General features: G+C 58.4%; 2 protein-coding genes across 5 annotated transcripts in view; one reads left to right on the top strand and one right to left on the bottom strand.

Moving 5' to 3' along the window:
- RSPH14 (radial spoke head 14 homolog) overlaps positions 1-17,622 on the bottom strand; it is an 80,809-nt gene that overhangs the window by 34,169 nt on the left and 29,018 nt on the right. The gene's annotated exons all lie outside the window — the stretch shown is intronic.
- GNAZ (G protein subunit alpha z) overlaps positions 1-17,622 on the top strand; it is a 53,048-nt gene that overhangs the window by 23,720 nt on the left and 11,706 nt on the right. The window lies entirely within an intron of this gene.

Genomic DNA, 17,622 nt, shown 5'->3' with positions numbered 1-17,622 from the left:
TGGTGTGGGGCGTGGTGGCCATCATGGGCACTCAAGGACCTTGGGGTAGCGCCTGCTGTCAGCTCTCTCAGTGGCTACCCTAGCATGGACAGGTCCCACTCTGACCTCGGGGCCCCGGCAGGCCCTCAGCGCTCTGAATGCCCTCTGAGTATCAATCACCATACCCTCAGGCTCCACCAGGTAGGGGTGCCCTCACCCAGCTGCTGACAAGGGGCTCAGAGACCCCAAGGTACCCAGGTGGCCTGACATCAGTGCCACAAGAAGCCCATACCTCATGCCTGAAATACTCAGGGCATGGAGGCCGCCCTCTGCTGAGTGGGGCCTGCTCCTTAGCTGCAAGGGCAAGTTGCTTGGAGCCCAGAGGAGGGGCCCTTGGACACCTGAGTGTCAAGGAAGGCTCACTGAGGAGGAGAAAGGGGAAGCTGGGCCCTGTGAGGAGCTTTGTTTCCCATGAGGTTGGGGGGGGGGGAGCAGACAGGTGCATTGGGGGAGTAACCTTGGAGGTTGGGAGGGAGGTTGACAGCTCTGCCACACAGGAGTGGGAACAGGGCCCAGGCCAGGCATTCAGGTGTCGGTTCATGTAGCAGTTCACTAAATGCACAGAACTTCTACCAATCCCAGGCACTGTGCTGGGTCCTGGGAACTGCAACCACAACCCCACAACCCCAAATGGATCCTGGGAGTCTGGTGGTGACAGGGTTCAGAACTGTTTCTGAGGTTTATTCCCCAGGGGTTGGGTGTGTGTGAGGAGTCTCTCAGGCCCTCAGCCCTAGCTAAGGACTACTATGTGGAGGAGGAGGTCAAAGGCAGGTGGTAGGTGGATGCCCCAGAGAGTGGGGGCAGTGCAAGGAGGGGCCAAGGGGCAATGAGGGTTGGTGCTGAGCCAGTGGGGGCTCAAGGGGGAGCTGCTGGGCAGGGAAGGAAGCTAATCCGCTGGCAAGGAGGGGGTGGCCACACAATGCAAGCTCAGCCCTCAACCAGAAGGTCCAGGTCACAAGTCACCATAGTGTCCTTGGGTGCCCAGGAGTGGTGGTAGGGGCTGAGCAGCTGGATAGCATGGGGGAGGCCTGAGCTGCCCCACCCAGGCTGCCCTGTGGAGGAAGCTTTGTGCCAGGCAGGAACACTGAGCAGAGACCTGGAATCTGCCCTTAAGAGGCCTTTGATCCTGGGGGTGAGGGGCGTGGGGGCAAACAGGAGTCTGCAAGTAGCTGTAAGTGGTGTAGGACTGTGGGTGCCAGCAGCTTGGAGAGGCGGTGGGCCAGCAGGGGTTGGGATGATGATGGTCATGGTGGGGGACCCACCATGCTGGGAAATGGGGGGCAGGGTTAGCCTCCAGGGTTCAAGGGACCAGGCGATGGCAAGGAAGAGGCTTGGTCCTTCACTCAGTCTTTTCTAAGGCAGGTGGTGGCTTTATTCTTTGGGTTTATCCAGGAGTCTTACTTGAGCCTGCAGCCCCAAGAAAGCCTGTGGGTAGCTGCAGGCTGTGGCCACTGTGCTGGGTGTCTGAGCGCTTTTCTGGACAGAGAGAGGGTCTTTGGCTTTTGTCAGGTTTCCAAGGAAGTCCAGCCCCTTGGAGGAGGGGAAATAAACAGCTTCAAGTAGTCATGGAGATAGGAAGCAGGGCTCCCCTCATCTGCCCTGTGTGCATCCAGTGGTCTCTCCAGAGCTGTGCCAGGCAGCGACAGGGTAAGGGGTCTGGGCTGAGGACACTGCATCCATGGGGCAGGGCAAGCCTGCAGCTCCCTGTGGTCAGGGCGGCCTTGCCCCTAGCACTATGCAGTTTCTAGGGGTTCTAGCTCCTCTTATTCTTCTGCCTATACTCACTTCAGTACCATGTGTGGTTCTGGGCATAGGAAGCATCCCAGACGACGGGCAAAGTCGGGCTCTTCTATGAGGCATTGCTCTGGGCAGACGGCTTGGGGCTGACCTGGCCAGGATGCAAGACCAGGGTCAGGTGCCCAGGTGAGGCCCTAGAACAGTGCCAAGGCAGGTCTGCCAGCCACACGGCGCTCCCATGGTCAGCTCTCTGGGCTTCTGCCTGTTTCTGCTGTGTCCTGAGGCTGGTGACAGCCAGTGCTCTGGTGCCTTCCCGGGGCCTAGATCTCAGGGCTGCTTCATTTGTCATCTTCAGCACAAGCATGGCAGGTTCTTTCAGCACTGGGCCAGGCTCCCACACTGTCTGTTGGCAGGCTCTTTTGGCCAAGCCTGTGCCCACAGGTGTGGCAGGACGTGGGAGGCGGGATGCCTGGGCCCTAAGCTGGTCCCGTGTCTCATGGAGGGATTTGGCTATCATCTCTGCTCTCTGAGCCTGTCAACTAGGAAGCGGCCCAAGTGTCCTGCAAGATGGGCCCAAAGCCAGGCCTTCTCCTGCGTGAGGCCTGACCAGCTCTGCCTGGCCCATCCCCTACCTCCTCACTGTCTCTCTCCTCTCTGCTCTGGCCTTCGTGGGCTTGTTTCACTCACATGCTCTACTGTCTCCAGCCTTAAGGGTGTGACCACCCTGCCTCTGCCTGTCTCAGTCCTTCAGGTCTCATCTCAAGAGTCACCTCTTTGAAAGGCCTTCCCTGACGCAGCACCAGCACACCCCTCCATTGCAGCCTAACATTACATATGGGTCCCCACTCATGTGCTGGTGAATGGCCGCACAGCTGGGCTGGGTGGACAGACGGCTGGACAGGCAGCCCCATGCAGGCCCTCACATCTCTAGCCTACTCCCAGCCCTGTGCCTGGGAGGCACATGGCTAGCAGCCCTGGGCAGGGATGGCAACCCCTGGCCTGGCTGGGGACGTGGTTTCTGGAAGACCTATATTTGCCCCCTGTAGGGCAGCCAGTCTCTGGAGCTGTTCAGAGAATTTTCTAAAGGGAGGGGCTAGCAGCCAGGCCTGTACCCCACCGCTGCCACCACCCTGGTCTCCGCAGGCCTGGGGAGGTACTTATTCCCCAGAAAATGATATTCTTCATGAGAAACTCAAGTGAGGCTGGAAATTCACTGGATTCCAAATAGTTGTGACCTTTCATGCTCTACCAGCAGTATCTCAGGATGGAAAACAAACAGGCTGCCGAGGAAAGACAATAGCCCCTGTGGTTCCTCCAGCCGGCTGGCCGCCACGGTGGGCTGGCCGCCCAGGGGAGAGCCGGGCCAGGCGGAGACCAGAGCCTGCCTCTGCCGGCGCCTGCAGGCAGCTCCTATCACCACCGCCGACCCGCCCCTCTGTGTCCCTGCCCTCCTCCTGCCAGCCAAAGCGAATGCAGCAATCGGTAACAGGACGGGGCTGCCCCTCCTGCCTTCTTTGCAAGGGCCCGCAAGTGTCCCTGGGCCCCAGCAAAGGCAAGGTAGCCAAGAACCAGCCGTGCTGTTTTTTGCAGAAGCTAAGGGAACCTGGGGGCCTGGTGCTACGCTCTGGACGTGGCTCCTCAGAGGTCTTCTCTCCTCAGCTCTTGAGTCCTCATCTTCTCTCTGACAGCGGGCTGGCAGAGCCCCCGCCCCCATACCTGGCAAACGAGCCACAGCCACCACCACCACCTTCCCCCATCCCCCACCCGCTGGCATCTGCGTCAGCACGTTGTCAGGGGTAACGTCAGGATCTCTAGGCTCCTGGGCATGGAGGGCTGTGGAGGGCTGCAGTAAACACAGGACAGCACCTGGGCAGGGGAGGCAGATTCTGGGTTGTCCATGGACCACGGCAACGAGCAGATGCAAGGAGCCATGCCCAGCCTTCATAATGATTCCCCACCCTGATCCTGGAAGGATTTAATGGGTCCTGGGCCTGCCTGGGGCCCCATCGCCGCATACAGTCCTGGCAGGCACCTAGGGGCTCCAGAGTCTGTGGTGGGCCCCTACTGTCCCTCATGGGGCCCCCTCAGAGAGCACAGGAGGCTAGAGCACAAACCAGGGGTCACCTGACTGATCCTGTGGGGCGGTGGCAGCTGTGCCTGTTGTCCTGGTCACGGGTTGGGGGACAGGTGGGGGTGCCCAGGCTTAGGACAGTCATGGTCCCTCCCTTAGCCACACCTGCTTCCTGGGGCCAAGCCAGGGCTCCCTGCCTCTGGCCCGCCTTTTGTGGCAACGCCATTTCTTGGCAGTTCTGCCTGCCTTCTGGGCCTGTCCCATGGCCTCTTCCAGGAGTAAAGAGAGATAGGGCTTTAAACTCAGAGACTCGGCCATTGCCCCACTCGGGCACAGAGGCATACTGGCTAGCCACGCATCCCACTGTGACAGCCCCAAGAGGCTGTGTGCCCCAGGCCCTGCCCCCGCCCCTTTAGTACCCCACCAGGTGGGGCCCCAGCACCCTGCTGCGAACCCCTGGAAGGCACAGGAGGGTGGGCACCTGCCCCCCAACCTCTACCCCTGCAGATCTGCTAGTGGACTCTGCAGCTGCTTAAAGGGAGAAGATTCTTCAGAAAAGACAGATGAAAAGGTCCACGTATAAAGTATCAAAGTGTTCTCATGTGAAAACACACAGGGAGCTCACTAGTTGCCCATTTTCTGGTGGAGCTGTTGGTGTTCCCGGCCCTGTAAGGGGCCTGTTGTGCACCTGCTATGTAGCTGCTCTGCAGATGCAAGGCCTGGACTAGAGGCCAGACACTGAGGTGAACCCAACTTTCCCAATGGCACAAGGAGCTAGGTTTTGGGGGGAGGGGGCAAATACGCTGCACGGTTGTGGTGTCATTTCTACAAACCTTATGCTGTCCTGGGACACCTGCGCCCTCCTTCAGAACCTGGCAGTTCCCAGGGGTGTCCCCTGCTTTGCTTTCATGCAGGATCAACTGTGGCCACAGCAAGGTGTGGCCTGGGCCACAGCAAGGCTCTGGGGGAGGCACAGTGTCCCCACTGCTTATCCACAGATACCTGACTGACATGTGTTGAGGAGGGTCCCTGGGATTATGGGTAGGACACAAGGACATGCCCCTTAGGGCGTCAAGTTCTGCAGCTGGCAGGTACTACATAACCAGACTCCAGACTGTGATTGTAACCTCTGCTCAGCCCTGGGCAGTGGCCCCTCCTTATCCTGGGACTCTCAGCTCCCAAGGGAGCTGACCTCAGTACTACAGGTCCCAGGCCCCCCACCCCATGAGGCCAGGCCCAAAGCTCCATCATCCTCCTAGTCTCTATGGCATGTGCTGTGGGCACAGGGCTAGCACACAGTGGTGCTTAGCAGACTGGACTGGGCGGGAAGTATGCAGGCGGGGGAAGAGCCAGAGGTCAGGGCCATCTTCTGGGTGTGCACCTGCTGGGACACTCAGCCCTTCTGGGAAGCCCCTGAAAGGGCCGGGCCCTAAGTGGGGGTCATGCGCAGTGTGCCTCAGAGGAGGGGGCTGCTCAAGGCTGTCCTACAAACTGTTCCTGCACCCTAGCACTGCTTTGTCATTCAGCACTAAAGGGAGCTTGGTGGTGGCGTGGTGTCATGAAATGACATGTTGAAGGTGATTGCAGGAAGACAGGCTTTTATCTATGGTTAGCAGAGCTGGTGATCACAGAGCTGGGCCAAAGGAGGTGATTAGAATGGGCAACAACCAGATGTAGGTGATACCCCAGCTTAGTTTTGTCCTTTAGTATCCTAACCAGCCAGCTTTGCAAATGGGGAAAATGGGGCCTAGAGATCATGTCTTGTGTGTCCCAGGCGTGAATCTGGCTCTCAGAGGATGGGGAGCTGGCACTGCTCCCTCAGGGATTCTCCCACATCCTGTAGGTACAGGGGTGCTCCAGGGAGAGCCTTATGGGGTGGACTGCCTTCCCCTCCTTGGGCTCAGAGGACTTGAGTCAGGGTTGGCACTGCCCCCCCCACACCCCATCAGTGGCAGGACCGCAGGCAGTCCAAGCAGAGTACACCCCCACTCTGCCTCCTGCTTCTGACCCAGTCGAGGACATAGATCCAGGAATTGTGCCATGGGGACTTGGGTCTGTGCCGGGAAGGCATGCCATCGACCCACATAGAGGCTGCCAGCTTTCCCCCCACATACCCTCCACCACAGCACGGGTCTCCCTGAGTCTCTCCTTCCGATCTCATGGTGTGCCAGGGCCACACCCAGTTTGTTGCAACCTCTGCAAATCACAGATGATCCTGGGGTATCAAGAACCTCCTGGACCAGACCCAGGAGGCAGGCCCTGGCTGGCAGAAGGGCCAGGAATGTCCTTGGAATGGACAGTCCCAGGCACAGATCTGAGCTGCTCTGCTGAGGCAAAGGCATTAAGAGGGTCAGGCCATGATGGTGCAGGTACAGCAGGCACGGGGCTCGGCTGGCCACACACTCTCCCCAGCGGCATCCCCTTTACAGCATAGACCAACTCTTTCTCTCTGTGGTTGGCTGCAAGGGGGACGGGCACACATGTAGTCACAAATGGGTTGCTGTCAGCTCAGAGGTGCTGTCGGTACTTGGGAACAGTCCCCGCCCCCCAACTCCATGGGGGTTCCTCAGGCCCTGCACCTGTCCAAGGTCCTTTGCCTTGCGGCCCAGCCCTTCTCCTAGCACTAACAGGGCAAAGGCCACCTGGTTCTCACCTCAACGGTCCCTGGCGGTGAGCCCATTGCCCTGACTCAGTGAGTGGCCAGTGGCAATGGGTACTCGCTCTCCCAGAGCCCTGGGCTTGGTGTGAGTTCCCATGGGGTGCCAGCTCCAGCCTGCGACAAGCAAAGGCAGAGTGGAGACAGGGCAGAGAAGGCAGTGGCCATCAGCCATCAGCCATCACTCCCCCACAGCACAGCCTGATGCCTAGATGTGACCCCTAGCACTTGCAAGTTCAGTTCCTCTGGCTGAGACCTTCTTCCCTCTTTTCCCAGGGAGATATGAGGCCACTGAGGCCATTGTCAATAGCAGTTTCCTCTATTCCGCCTTCCCTGTTGCACTGGAAGCTTCCAAGGGCTCCCATTTCCTGTCTACCTCTATGCTTAACTCCTTGCCCTGAGTAAGTCCTCCATCAGATATCTGCCAAACAGAAGGATGAGGCCATGCCCTGGGCTCAGGCCCACCTGCTGCTCAGTGTGACCAGCCCCTCCATTCCCACTCCACACTGCAGAGGGGAGCTTCAGGATCCTAATACTGCCTTTCCGTTTAGCCCTACCTCCTCATCCTTGTGGACCCAGCTCTGCCTGGAGCATCTCAGCCACCCTTCCCTGGTAGTCACCTCCTGCTGTATCACTAGAGTTCCCTTCCCCCACCGCCCCCCCAGGCACAGGCTGTCACTAAGCACAGCTGGGACATCATTCCCGTCGCTCGCCTCTTCCCCCACAACAGACTTTGCCACGCGCTTTGGCAGAATCTGCATGGGGATGTCCACAGTGTTCCTCGGATCTCTGAGCCTGGTGGCTCTCCCCAAACAGGAAGTCAGCCGGCTGGGGCTCCAGTGTGGGCCTCCCTCAGAGACAAGCTGGGGTCTGCCTCTTGCCCTAGCACTGACAAGCCTGGGGGGAGGGGAGCAGGCAGGTGCTCTCTGCACTGTGCTGGCAGAGCCGGCCCCCCACCTGCCTACGGGGTTGCCGAAAGCCAGGTTAGCAGCGGCAGAGCCTCCCTGTCTGCACACCAGCCGGCAGCCGGCTGGAGGGCTGGAGCTGGCCGGTACCAGCTCCCAAGTGCCAGGTTTTCGAGTTTTAGAAACTCTGTGAGCTGGTTGCCATCGTGTTGGTGGCTTAAACTCATCCAGGAGAGAGTATTCACATGACAGAAATTGGCAAATGCTACAAATCAGCCCCCTCCTGGCTGTCTGTTAAACATTCGGCACCCTACTGCAGCTAGTGACCCCAAACCCTAGCCAGGAGGGCCTGTGCCGGGGCAGGCTCACTGAGAGGTGAATTACAGCATTCGCTGTCTGCATCTTTCTGGAGAGCTGGGCAGTGTCCCTCTTTCTCAGACTCAGCAGTTCCCTGCTCTGGCCCTGTGACCGTAGGTGTGATTTTCTGTTCACATTCATCCCATTAGAGAACAGTGATTGGCCAAAGTGGCTCCACGCTCATCCTGGGTCCCCCCTCCCACTCTCCCCAAGCAGATTTACGAGAAGCCTTTCTACACAGGGAAGCAGACTCAGAGCTGGGTAGTTTTGCTTTCTCTCTGTCAGCACGTTAGCAGACTAACATGAGACCATCTGCTCAAGCTCGGGCCTGTCCTGTGTTCTTCTCCACCTGAGAGGACAGGCCCTTAGAGTATTCATTCAGGAAGCATTTCTCACACACCTCCTGTGTGCAGCAAGCTCACCATCTAGGCACAGAAATGATTATGTCTCCTCCTCCCGTATGGTCAGATGAGATCGGCCTCACATAGCCCCAAAGGGCTGGGGTGGCTCTGCCAGCCCCCACTGGCCCCGTGCTCTCTGTGGCCAGCTTCAAGGCACCCCTGTGAAGCAGCTGTCTGGGAAGGCCTGCTCTGCCCCGGAGACCAACTTGCAGGAGAGAAGCGGGGGGCCAGGCATCAGGGACCTGAGTGGATTAGGATGTAAGTGGGAGTAATGATCTGTGCTCATTTTGGACCTTGCAGAATCCAGCCTGGCTCTGGGCGCTGGAGCAGCCAGCAAAGGCAGGACCAAGGGGCTCTCGGGGGGCGGGGTGTGGAGAGCTAGGGCCCCAGCTGCCCTGCCGAAGGGGCAAGATTCCAGGAGCTGCATCCTATCCTTGGCAGGCTACGGTGGACATTGGTGCCCGCATACCTGGGGACAGCAGAACTGGGGTTTGCTGGGGCAGTTGTGTCTCCTGCCATCTGTGCACCTCCCCCTCGGCCACCTGATCTGCTCTAGAGGGTGCCCCTTGCACTGACGCAGAACATCTCCATTCTGTGCTCACTGGGAGCTGCACAGTGGAACTTGCCAGCCTCCATCCCACCCGGCCACCCAGCCAGTGGGGTAATTAATTTCCCCTGCACTTTAGTTCTTTATGCACACATCGAAACAGGCCTGGGTTTTAAGATACAGGTTATTATTGTTTTAAGGGATTTCTATAATCCGAGAACTGAAAAACAGCTTGTCCACTTACCAAGAACAGAGTGCAGGGAGGAGACTAAGAGCAGTGGGGACCAACCTGACTCGGACCCTCATTAACTAGCATAGATGGGACGTTGGAGGTCTGCCATCCAGGGGAGTCCCACAGCTGCCCTGAATAACACCAGAAATGGGTCTGTGCTAACCAGCTCCAGGTGGCACTCCTCTTTGCCCATCTATAGGGTGCCCGAGGCCCCACCGGCTCTAGTGTTTCCGGGAAGATTCGAGTAACCATCAACTGGGGGGAGGGGCAGGCTATGGGCATCTGAGGGGGACACTGAGGACAGAGCAGCGTGAAATGTACCCCTACTCCCTGTGCATGGCTCCCAACTGGACCTATGTCCTCAGGCCCTGAAATCAAGCTCTGGCTGGCCTGGGAGCCAAGGCTACTGCTTCCCCTAATCCTGCCTTCCTCACCCACAGCTGGCATCTCCCTGGCTCATGCACTTTCTCTAATTTCGTTAATAAAATCACAGTCAGCCCAAGGCCCTGGGCTGCCCAAGGCAACCTTTAGTCTTGGATGGCTTCCCACCCCTGGGCCAGCAGGAAAGGCACTAAGGGGAGACTTCTACGCCAAGGCTCTTTATTCAGTATCCATCGGGCTCCCCAGCACACCCCCTGTGGCTCCTCTTTCAGCCTTGACTGCCCAAGGACAGGACCCCAGGCAACGAGAGGGAGCAGTACCTGGCCACATGGGACCCCTGGTCCTGTGCAGCTTCTGCATGAACGATCGGATCCAGTCTTGGCTTCCTCATCTGTAAAGTGGGGCAGTCCCTCAGCTCAAGGACAAGACATGGTTTTGATGACCTCTGCCTTTACCTGTGCCTGTGCTTGGTGCCCACAGGGCCTGGAACTGTGGGGCTAATGCTCTGATGGAAGAGAATACAGGTGTTGGGAGTTTAGACCCAGGGTGGATCAGCAGGACAGGGAACCTCTCCCAGACCCTATGGCCTCCCCTGTGACCCTGCCTGGTGTGGGTGACAGGGAAGGTGGTACAGGAGTCAGCACAAGCCTAAGAGGAATGTGGTACCCTCCTGCCATTTCATTTCCTCTCATAGGAGATAGCCATGATCTCCCCCTGGACTAGCATGTGGGCTGAGCCTGCACACAGCTAAGGTCCCCCAAGGCCAAGGTCAGCCTACCACAGAGCAGGCTGGGGCCATGGCTGGCCTGAGCTGAGACTGATTCCCCAGGGTGATCTGTTCCCCAGGGAGCCTATTGATAGCCATACTGCCTACTGTACCCCCCGCCCCAGTCCCACACATGACTCGCAGGGCCAGGCTGTAAGTGCCCCGCAGGCTATGATGTGACATCATGGAGCACAGGCAGTGCTGGACAGGGCTCTCACGGTCTGCTCTGACACTCAGACACTCTGGCTTTTTGTGGCCCAGCTGACCAGGGGACCTGGCATGGGGTTCTCAGAGCAAAGGCACTGTGGCACTGCCAGGCCTGGGCCAGGACATGTTCCTCCCAGGAGGCATTCCAGTCCCCCAGCTACAGTGGTGTGGGGAGGGCAGGAGGTCTCTTCTGGCCAGCAAGGAACCTGTGGAGGTTGGAGGCCTGGTGATCCTCGGGGCTGTCCCACTGTGTGAGTCCAGCCTGTAGGCAGTGAGGCCATGACTGATCAGCTGGCCTCTGGCACACCCTCCCCCCAAATCTCGTTCCTGCTCCCACCTACACTCTGTCTGCAGGCATAGCTGCTGAGGCTCTGTAGTCCCACAACCCAGACTGTCCTGCCCACTTATGGCCTAGCCTGGACATCACCCTGAACCACCCCCATGCTCTCCCCCAACACTGCCTATCTGGAACAATGCGCTGGCACAGCCGTAGCAGGTGGGGACAGGAAGAGGTGGTCAAGGCGTTTGGGGGCCCATGCAGGAGGCAGTGACTCCTGAGCCACACATCCTGAAGCCCAAGGCTTTCTCCCAAGTGAAGACAAGGGCTTGAGGCCAGAAATGGGGCCCTTCCCACTTTGTCTCACCTCCCAGCCTTGCCTGTGAACAGGCTGAGAGGCTGGGACAGAGCTGGCCAGAGAGGCACCAGGAAAGCACTGTCTGCTGCTGAGAGCCTAGCAAGGTATGGGTGTGTCTATGACAGTACCAGCATCCTGGGCAGGATAAAGCCAATAGCCACCGCCTTGGGCAAATGCAGTGATAGGCCCTGGGCCAGCAGCAGCCCCTCCCAGGCTGGAGGTCCCTGTCGTGGCAGTGCCTGGGATCCGTGGAGCATCCCACGGCCTGCAGAATTCCCTAAATCATGTCCCTATTGTATGGCTGCACCAATATGCACATGGCAGTTCTTCCTTGGGAGAGGTTCTGCCACTGATCAGATTCTCACTGGAGATGACACCCCAGAAGATTGCACTAGCCTCCTTCGCCCCCGCAGATGGAAAAGCAAGGGTCAGGGCACTAACGGCCCATAGACAAAGGTTCGTCATTAAGATAGCTCTGCCCTCCCTGTCCCCAGCTTCCCATGTCCCTGCAAGAACTGGCTGCCACTGCTTTCAGCAGCCTTTGCTCCTGGAGGTGTTGCCCAGGACTATGCCCAGGAGTACAGAAGTATGTTCCTTGCTGAACAGGATCAGGCTAGTGGGTTCTTGTGGGGGTGGGGGTCCCTGGAGCTGAAAATATGGAGAGTTTTTTGCACCACCATTTCCTCCCTTGGTGACAGTGATGGTCTGCAAGCCCCAGGCCAGGCCTGTAATCTGTGTTGCCAGCTTCCAGTCTGCACACACCTGTGTCCTGCTGTTTGCTAATTTCCCGTCAGTGACTGACAGCAGGGGGACTTGGATCAAGCTGGCAAGTTTTAACATAAAAACAAATAAGAAACAGTTCTCATTTCAGCTGAAGCAGAAACGGATTGGGACTTTGAGAGAAGCATTCCTCCCTGAGGCGGTGGACTGTGGGTGGTGGTTAAGGTGAGGGCAGGCGGGGCCACAGCCTAGACTCCATCCAACACTGCCAGTGGCCTGTTGGGTGGCCCAGGGGCACCTGCCCTCTCTGGGCCTGGACATGAATTGGGGGAGCAGAATATGGGAGCTCCAGGGCTCCCAGAGCTTTCAGAGCAGATGCTTCCATGTTGTCCTGAGAATTTGCTGCCCCAAATACCTAAGCTACCTTCTCAAGTGACAGGATGCTCCCCACCCACGTGGCACTAACCCCAGGGCTCTGTCTCCTGTGTGGATACTTGTGGGAGTGGGATAGTCCTTTCCATCTCTAAAACCCTATATATCATTGATTCTGAGGTGCAGTGAAACCAGAAAGCAAAACCAAGCGAGGTTTGTATTTGTGGTGCTGGTGTCCTGGTTGGCCGACTCAGACTCCTGGGGGGACAGCTTAGTCAGCTGGGACCCCAGGGGTGTTGTGTGGCCTGGGCTGCCCACGTCCAGGCCCCTTGTCCCTTGCACAGCTCCGGAGGAGTCCAGGCAGTCCATAGGGCTGGGGCACAGCTTCAGCTCAGAGCTCGGATGGCTGTGTGGGCCATGGCTGGCCATAAGTGGAAGCTGAGCTGGAGTGACCACACTTATATTGAGGTGCCCTGGCTCTCAGCCCTGTGCCAAGTACCGTGGGAGAGTTGGTGGTAACCAGGCCTCAGCCCTTCCTCTCCAGAGGCTGGCATCCAGGTTGGGAAGACAGGGGAGGGCAGAGGACAGAGACTAGACCCCCAGACGCCATCATGGGGCCCTGCGTGTAAACCTCTAAGCCCCCCATCGTCACAGGGTGTGCCGCCCACTACACAGATGAGGGAACTCAGGTTCTAAGAACAAGTTCCCCAGGTGGCCCAGGTGGCCCTCCGTCACCTTCTAAGGAGGACCCTTGGCTCTACCCTGCCATGGGGGGTAGAGGGAGTCTGAGATGCTGCCACCCTTGCTATTATTTTGGGTCCCCCTAGTCACCCTCCATGTACACATGGGGAAGCCAGGGACCAGCAAACAGAATGGCCCATGGAAGGTGGGTGCCAAGCTGGTGGGAGGCATCAGAGGCAGGTGGTCCAAAGCTAAACTGGCCGAGGCAGGAAGTAGCTCTCCCCTGTCTCTGGCAGGTTCAGAGGGGTTTAGGCTATTAGGACCTGAGTTTCAGCTTTTCCAACAGCCTGTTATCTTGTTTAAACAGCCTTTGCTGTTTAAATGACAGGCCTAGCCGGTGCTGTTACTACGAACATTGCAACTGTCACTGGATTGGGGGGCAAGGGGACAGGCAGGCAGTGACTCTGACTTCTGCACTGGTTGGAGCATACCCCCACTGCAAAGATGCCCCATCTATAGCTGGCCCGAGGCCTACAGGGCTGAGCACTTTAAAATGGGCCACGCCTGACCCTCCCATCCCCTTCCCTTCCTGCGTAGGTGTGCAGCAAGCAGGAGCCTGGGGCAGGAGGGACCTGGGAAAGAAGGAGAGAAGGTGGTGGGAAGGTCAAGGGCCCCATGAAAACCTGGGACTGTCCAAGGGCATGAGGTGTACCACCCTGAGTTGCTAATCTTTGTGTGCCACATGCTAATCTCCACTCTAGCCAGGGAGTCCTGCAGCCTCAGGGCTGTTCTTCCACAGGTGGCAGCACAGGCTGGCAGGGGGAAAGGAGAGGTAGGAGCAGGAGCCAGGCAGGCCCCCCACCGGCCTGCAGAGTTGGGGTATGGGGCCTCTACGCAAACCCCCCCAGGGCTGGCCATGGGGGTGGAAATGGGAAAATAAAACCTGAGACTGCATCCACTAAAACACAGGATCAGGTAGTTGCCGATTGTTTGAGAGCCGGAAGAGCTCCTGCTTATCAAATGCCTTTTCAGCCCGTTTTGCTGGAATGATCCACTGAACAACGGAGCTCAAGTGAGAAAGAACACAGGCCAGCTGTCAGTGAAAGACCAGGGCCACGCAAGGCCTGTCTTGGGGAGGGAAGCCTGGCCCTGCTATCCTTAGTGGCCCCTGCCATCAGCGTCCTGGGCTGGGGAGGAGGCTGGGAACAGGGTGAGGCCATCTGTGGGCCAGGCCCAGGGCCGTGCACCTGTGCAGGAGGGCAGGGCAGGGCCTTTGGCCTGTAGCTCCTCCCACCCTGCCTGAGCCCCACATTCACGGCTGTCACACTGATTGATCACCAACAGCGTGCGCCATCTGGCCCTGCTGCCGTCACCCCACATTCGGCAGACCGCCCTGGCCGGGTGCTGGAGAAACCAGTGCCCCTGACAGACAGGGCACTGTGCTCACGGCAGATGATGAGCAGTAACAACAAGGTCCAATGGCGCTTGAAGCTGTGTCGCAAATTAACAGACAGTTAAGGTCATGACTGGGGTGCTTCAGGTGGGGGGGTGTCAGGGAGGGCATTGGAGAGTGACCCTCTCTGTGGGAACCCCAGGGAAGGAACAGCACAGCCATAGCGGAGGCCCTCAGGCAGGGAGGGGAAGGATGTGTCAGGGAGCTGGGGGAAAGCACGCTATCACTGTCTACGATAGAAGCGACTGGAAGGGGTAGGCTTGGTTGTGGTAGGGCCATGGGGAGAGCCACAGAGCAGAAAGTCCGGAGACAGTCTAGCAAGAGATGAAGGGGGAGCACTTCAGGGAGAGGTGTAGATGGATTCCAGTTGTGTCTGGAAGTACCATCAATGGGATGGGGTGCAGGCAGAGCCCACAGCCTGACATGGGGTCCTCTGCATGCCACAGCCACCTGCTCCCCCAGCCTCAGCTAGGGTGACTTCTGGTGGCAGAAGTCAGCTCATTCATCAGTGCCCAGCCTAGACATGCTCCCTGCCCTGTGCCGCCTGCCCTCCAGCTTGCACAGTGTGGTGCTGGACAGTTAGTGGCATATGTGTCCTTCCCCTAGGGGGGCTCTGTTCTCATAAGCCAGGACTGCCCCTTGCTCTTCTCTCTCTCTCTCGAAGCAAGAGTCCGCACTACATTCAGTGGGAGCTTAAGGTACAGCCAAGTGACCAACTGGGGTCCAAAGAAAAGGGACTGGAAGGGCAGCCAAAGCCGCAGGCGTGGGGAGGTGGGCCTGCATCTTGGTGCTGTGGCCAGCAGTGCTCAGTGGGGGGTGCTGTGTGTCCAGCTTCCTCATGCTGTTGCCTGTTGACCACATTTCTGTTGTGACTCACTGCATGAGAGCCGAAAATAACTGCCGTCTCCTGGCTAGCCGGACCCGGAGCTGTCGAGCAAAGTTCAAGGAGAACCAAGGCAGTCCTCCATGAGCCTGGTCAAACAGTGGGTGGGCAGCCCTGTTGGAGCAGAACAGAGTCTGAGAGCCCCGCACCCAGGCCCCTACCCTAAAGGGTTGCTTCCTGCCTCAGTAAGGGATCAGCCACTGACCCTCCCAGACTGTCCCACACATGCCATCTGGGGAGCCCTAGAGCTGAAATAAGCCAGGGAGAAAAGGGGGGTCAGATGCTGATCTGAGTGGACACCTGACCAGGGGTCAGAGAGCAAGGGTAGCCAGGGCCTACACTGGGGAGGCCTGGGGCTGGGCCTGGGGCCACGAGAACAGAGTGTGATAGGAAAGCATGGAGTGGGAGTGTGGATGGTGCAGAGGAGAGGAAGCCCCCCGTGGCTGTGACAGATGGAGGGGAGAGAGTGGCAGGAGCTGCTGTCCCTGTGCATGGACAGCGCTGTGCCCATCTTTCTCAGCCTGGCCATCCTGAGGGCTTAACCACAGCCTCAAGACCAGCGTAGCTCCACAGCCTTGAGGACCTAGGTTTGGAGGATGGGCAGCTAACCTGGGCCTGGCAGCAGTGGAAAGTGGGGGCTGTCCTGAGGGAGAATGCTGCTCGCCCCAGAGGCCCTGAATGCCCAGGAGGAATGAATGGTGAGCGACAGTGCTTCCTGGCTCCCCCACATTGCCTTGGTGTCTCTCCTTTCTGTGCTGTCCCTGCAGATTGGCTCCAGGGACAGTCAGGGGCTCATGATTCATTAGCCTCATTAATCCAGTTCTCCAGTCTGGCAAGGCAGCGTTTACGTTTGCAGGAGGAAGTGGGAAATGCTAACCAGATTGGTCTGGAAATGACCCCGGTCTCCAGCTCTGACCCCAGACATGTCCCCCTTTCCTGGGGCCAAGAGCAGTGGGAGGGGTACCAATAGCAGTGGGAGGGGTGGCTGTGGTTGTCTGAGACTCTCCTTGGGATGGGAGTGGTAGGTCTAGGAGCTGGGCCTAGGCAGGCCAGGCAAACCCTCTGAGCCTGTTTCTACATCTGTAAAATGGGAATATTGGGAAGATCCCCTTATAGCCTCTTTTCTGAGATGAACAGAGCTGGACATCCAGGCATCATGGTAGCCTCCACACAAAGGAAGCAAGGTCCAGAGCCATCAGGGGCAAAAGTTAAGTCTAACACTGCCACAGGCTAACACTGCCAAGGGCAAGGCACTATCCAGTAGTCCCTCAGTAACACTGCCAGCATCTAACCTCCTCTTGCATGGGGAGGCCCCCTCCACCCAGGGGTGCTTCAGCCAGGAGCAGGTCACTAGGAGGACCTCCTTTCTCCACTGCCCACTACCCTGTCCCTCAGGAAGGGACAGTTGAGGGTCCCCTCAACTCCCAGACCCCCTCCCCACCCCTCCATCCCAACAAGGAGGTAGTTATGGCCAACATTTCTCAGGCCAGCCGGCCAGGGCCAGGCCTGTGTGCCCCTGTGAAGCGACGCCTGGCCCAGTTCAAGATCAGCAGCCTCCTCCTGCCATTGGTCTGTGTTGCGGTGTGAGGCTCTGAGGGTGGAGGCTTTCTCCTCAGTTGTCATGGAAACAACAGTGAGTCTGCTGAGCATCTGAGTACTCAGCTCAACAGCCAGAGGGGAGCAGCCACCCTGGGCGGCAGCTGCTGTGACAGACTCTCAGCGGCTCAGCATTTGGAAGGACCCAAGGGGCTGCGGTGCTCCTCAGCCTGGCGAGCCCAGAGGGCAACTCAGAGAACTCCTTGCCTGCTGTCTCCCTGTGGGTGGCTGGGCCATAACCACATCGGCCCTCTTGTCCACACAGGATTATGGTGATTTCTGTCCAGGCATGAGTGAGCTGAGCACAGAGACCCTGCCCTCCGGGAGACACTTCCAGTGAGGGGACACATACTGTGGGGCAGAGGAAGAGAGTGGGGAAACACAGATTCCAGCAGGCGACAGCCTTGAGCTGGGGCTGCCTGGGGAGCTCCGAGCATCCTGTCCCCGTCCCTGCAGGCGCGAGCCAACATGACTCAGGCCTCCTCCACCTGCTCCCGCAGTGGGCCTCTGCCGAGGAGTGGCACTGCTGCTCCCTATGTGGTTTTTGCTTGTCTGCCCATCCCTTCTACTGTCCCCCAAATGCGTCCCAAGCCCCTCATGTTCAGACAGATGTGTACAGTGCTTCCCTCTCCCCAACTCCAGCTCAAAGGAGAGTGGCAGGCCTGCCCTGGAGCACAGCAATCTGTCCACAGGTTCAGGATGCCATCACAAATCTCCAGTCTCCAGCCAGGCAAGGCAAGGTGAGCTCAGCCCAGCAGCCAGGGAGACCCCAGAAAGTCTCAGGCCTGGGGTGCTGTGGCACATGGGAACAGGAAGTAGGCTGACAGGAGGTGCTTCTCAGCAGAGGTGAATGGCAAAGGGTGTCCTGGAGCCCAAGAAGGCTGCTTGACCACAGTTCCTCACTGTTGGCCATAGCTGCTCTGAAAGGAGAGCAGGGTATCCTAACATTGTGACAACAGCACAAGGCCTGAGCCCAGATGAGG

This window comes from Mustela erminea, chromosome 13 (genome assembly GCF_009829155.1).
Source record: "Mustela erminea isolate mMusErm1 chromosome 13, mMusErm1.Pri, whole genome shotgun sequence".
NCBI classification, from domain to species: Eukaryota; Metazoa; Chordata; class Mammalia; order Carnivora; family Mustelidae; genus Mustela; species Mustela erminea.
The sequence above is the reverse complement of the archived record's forward strand: the minus strand, read 5'-3'. Positions and strand labels throughout refer to the sequence as shown.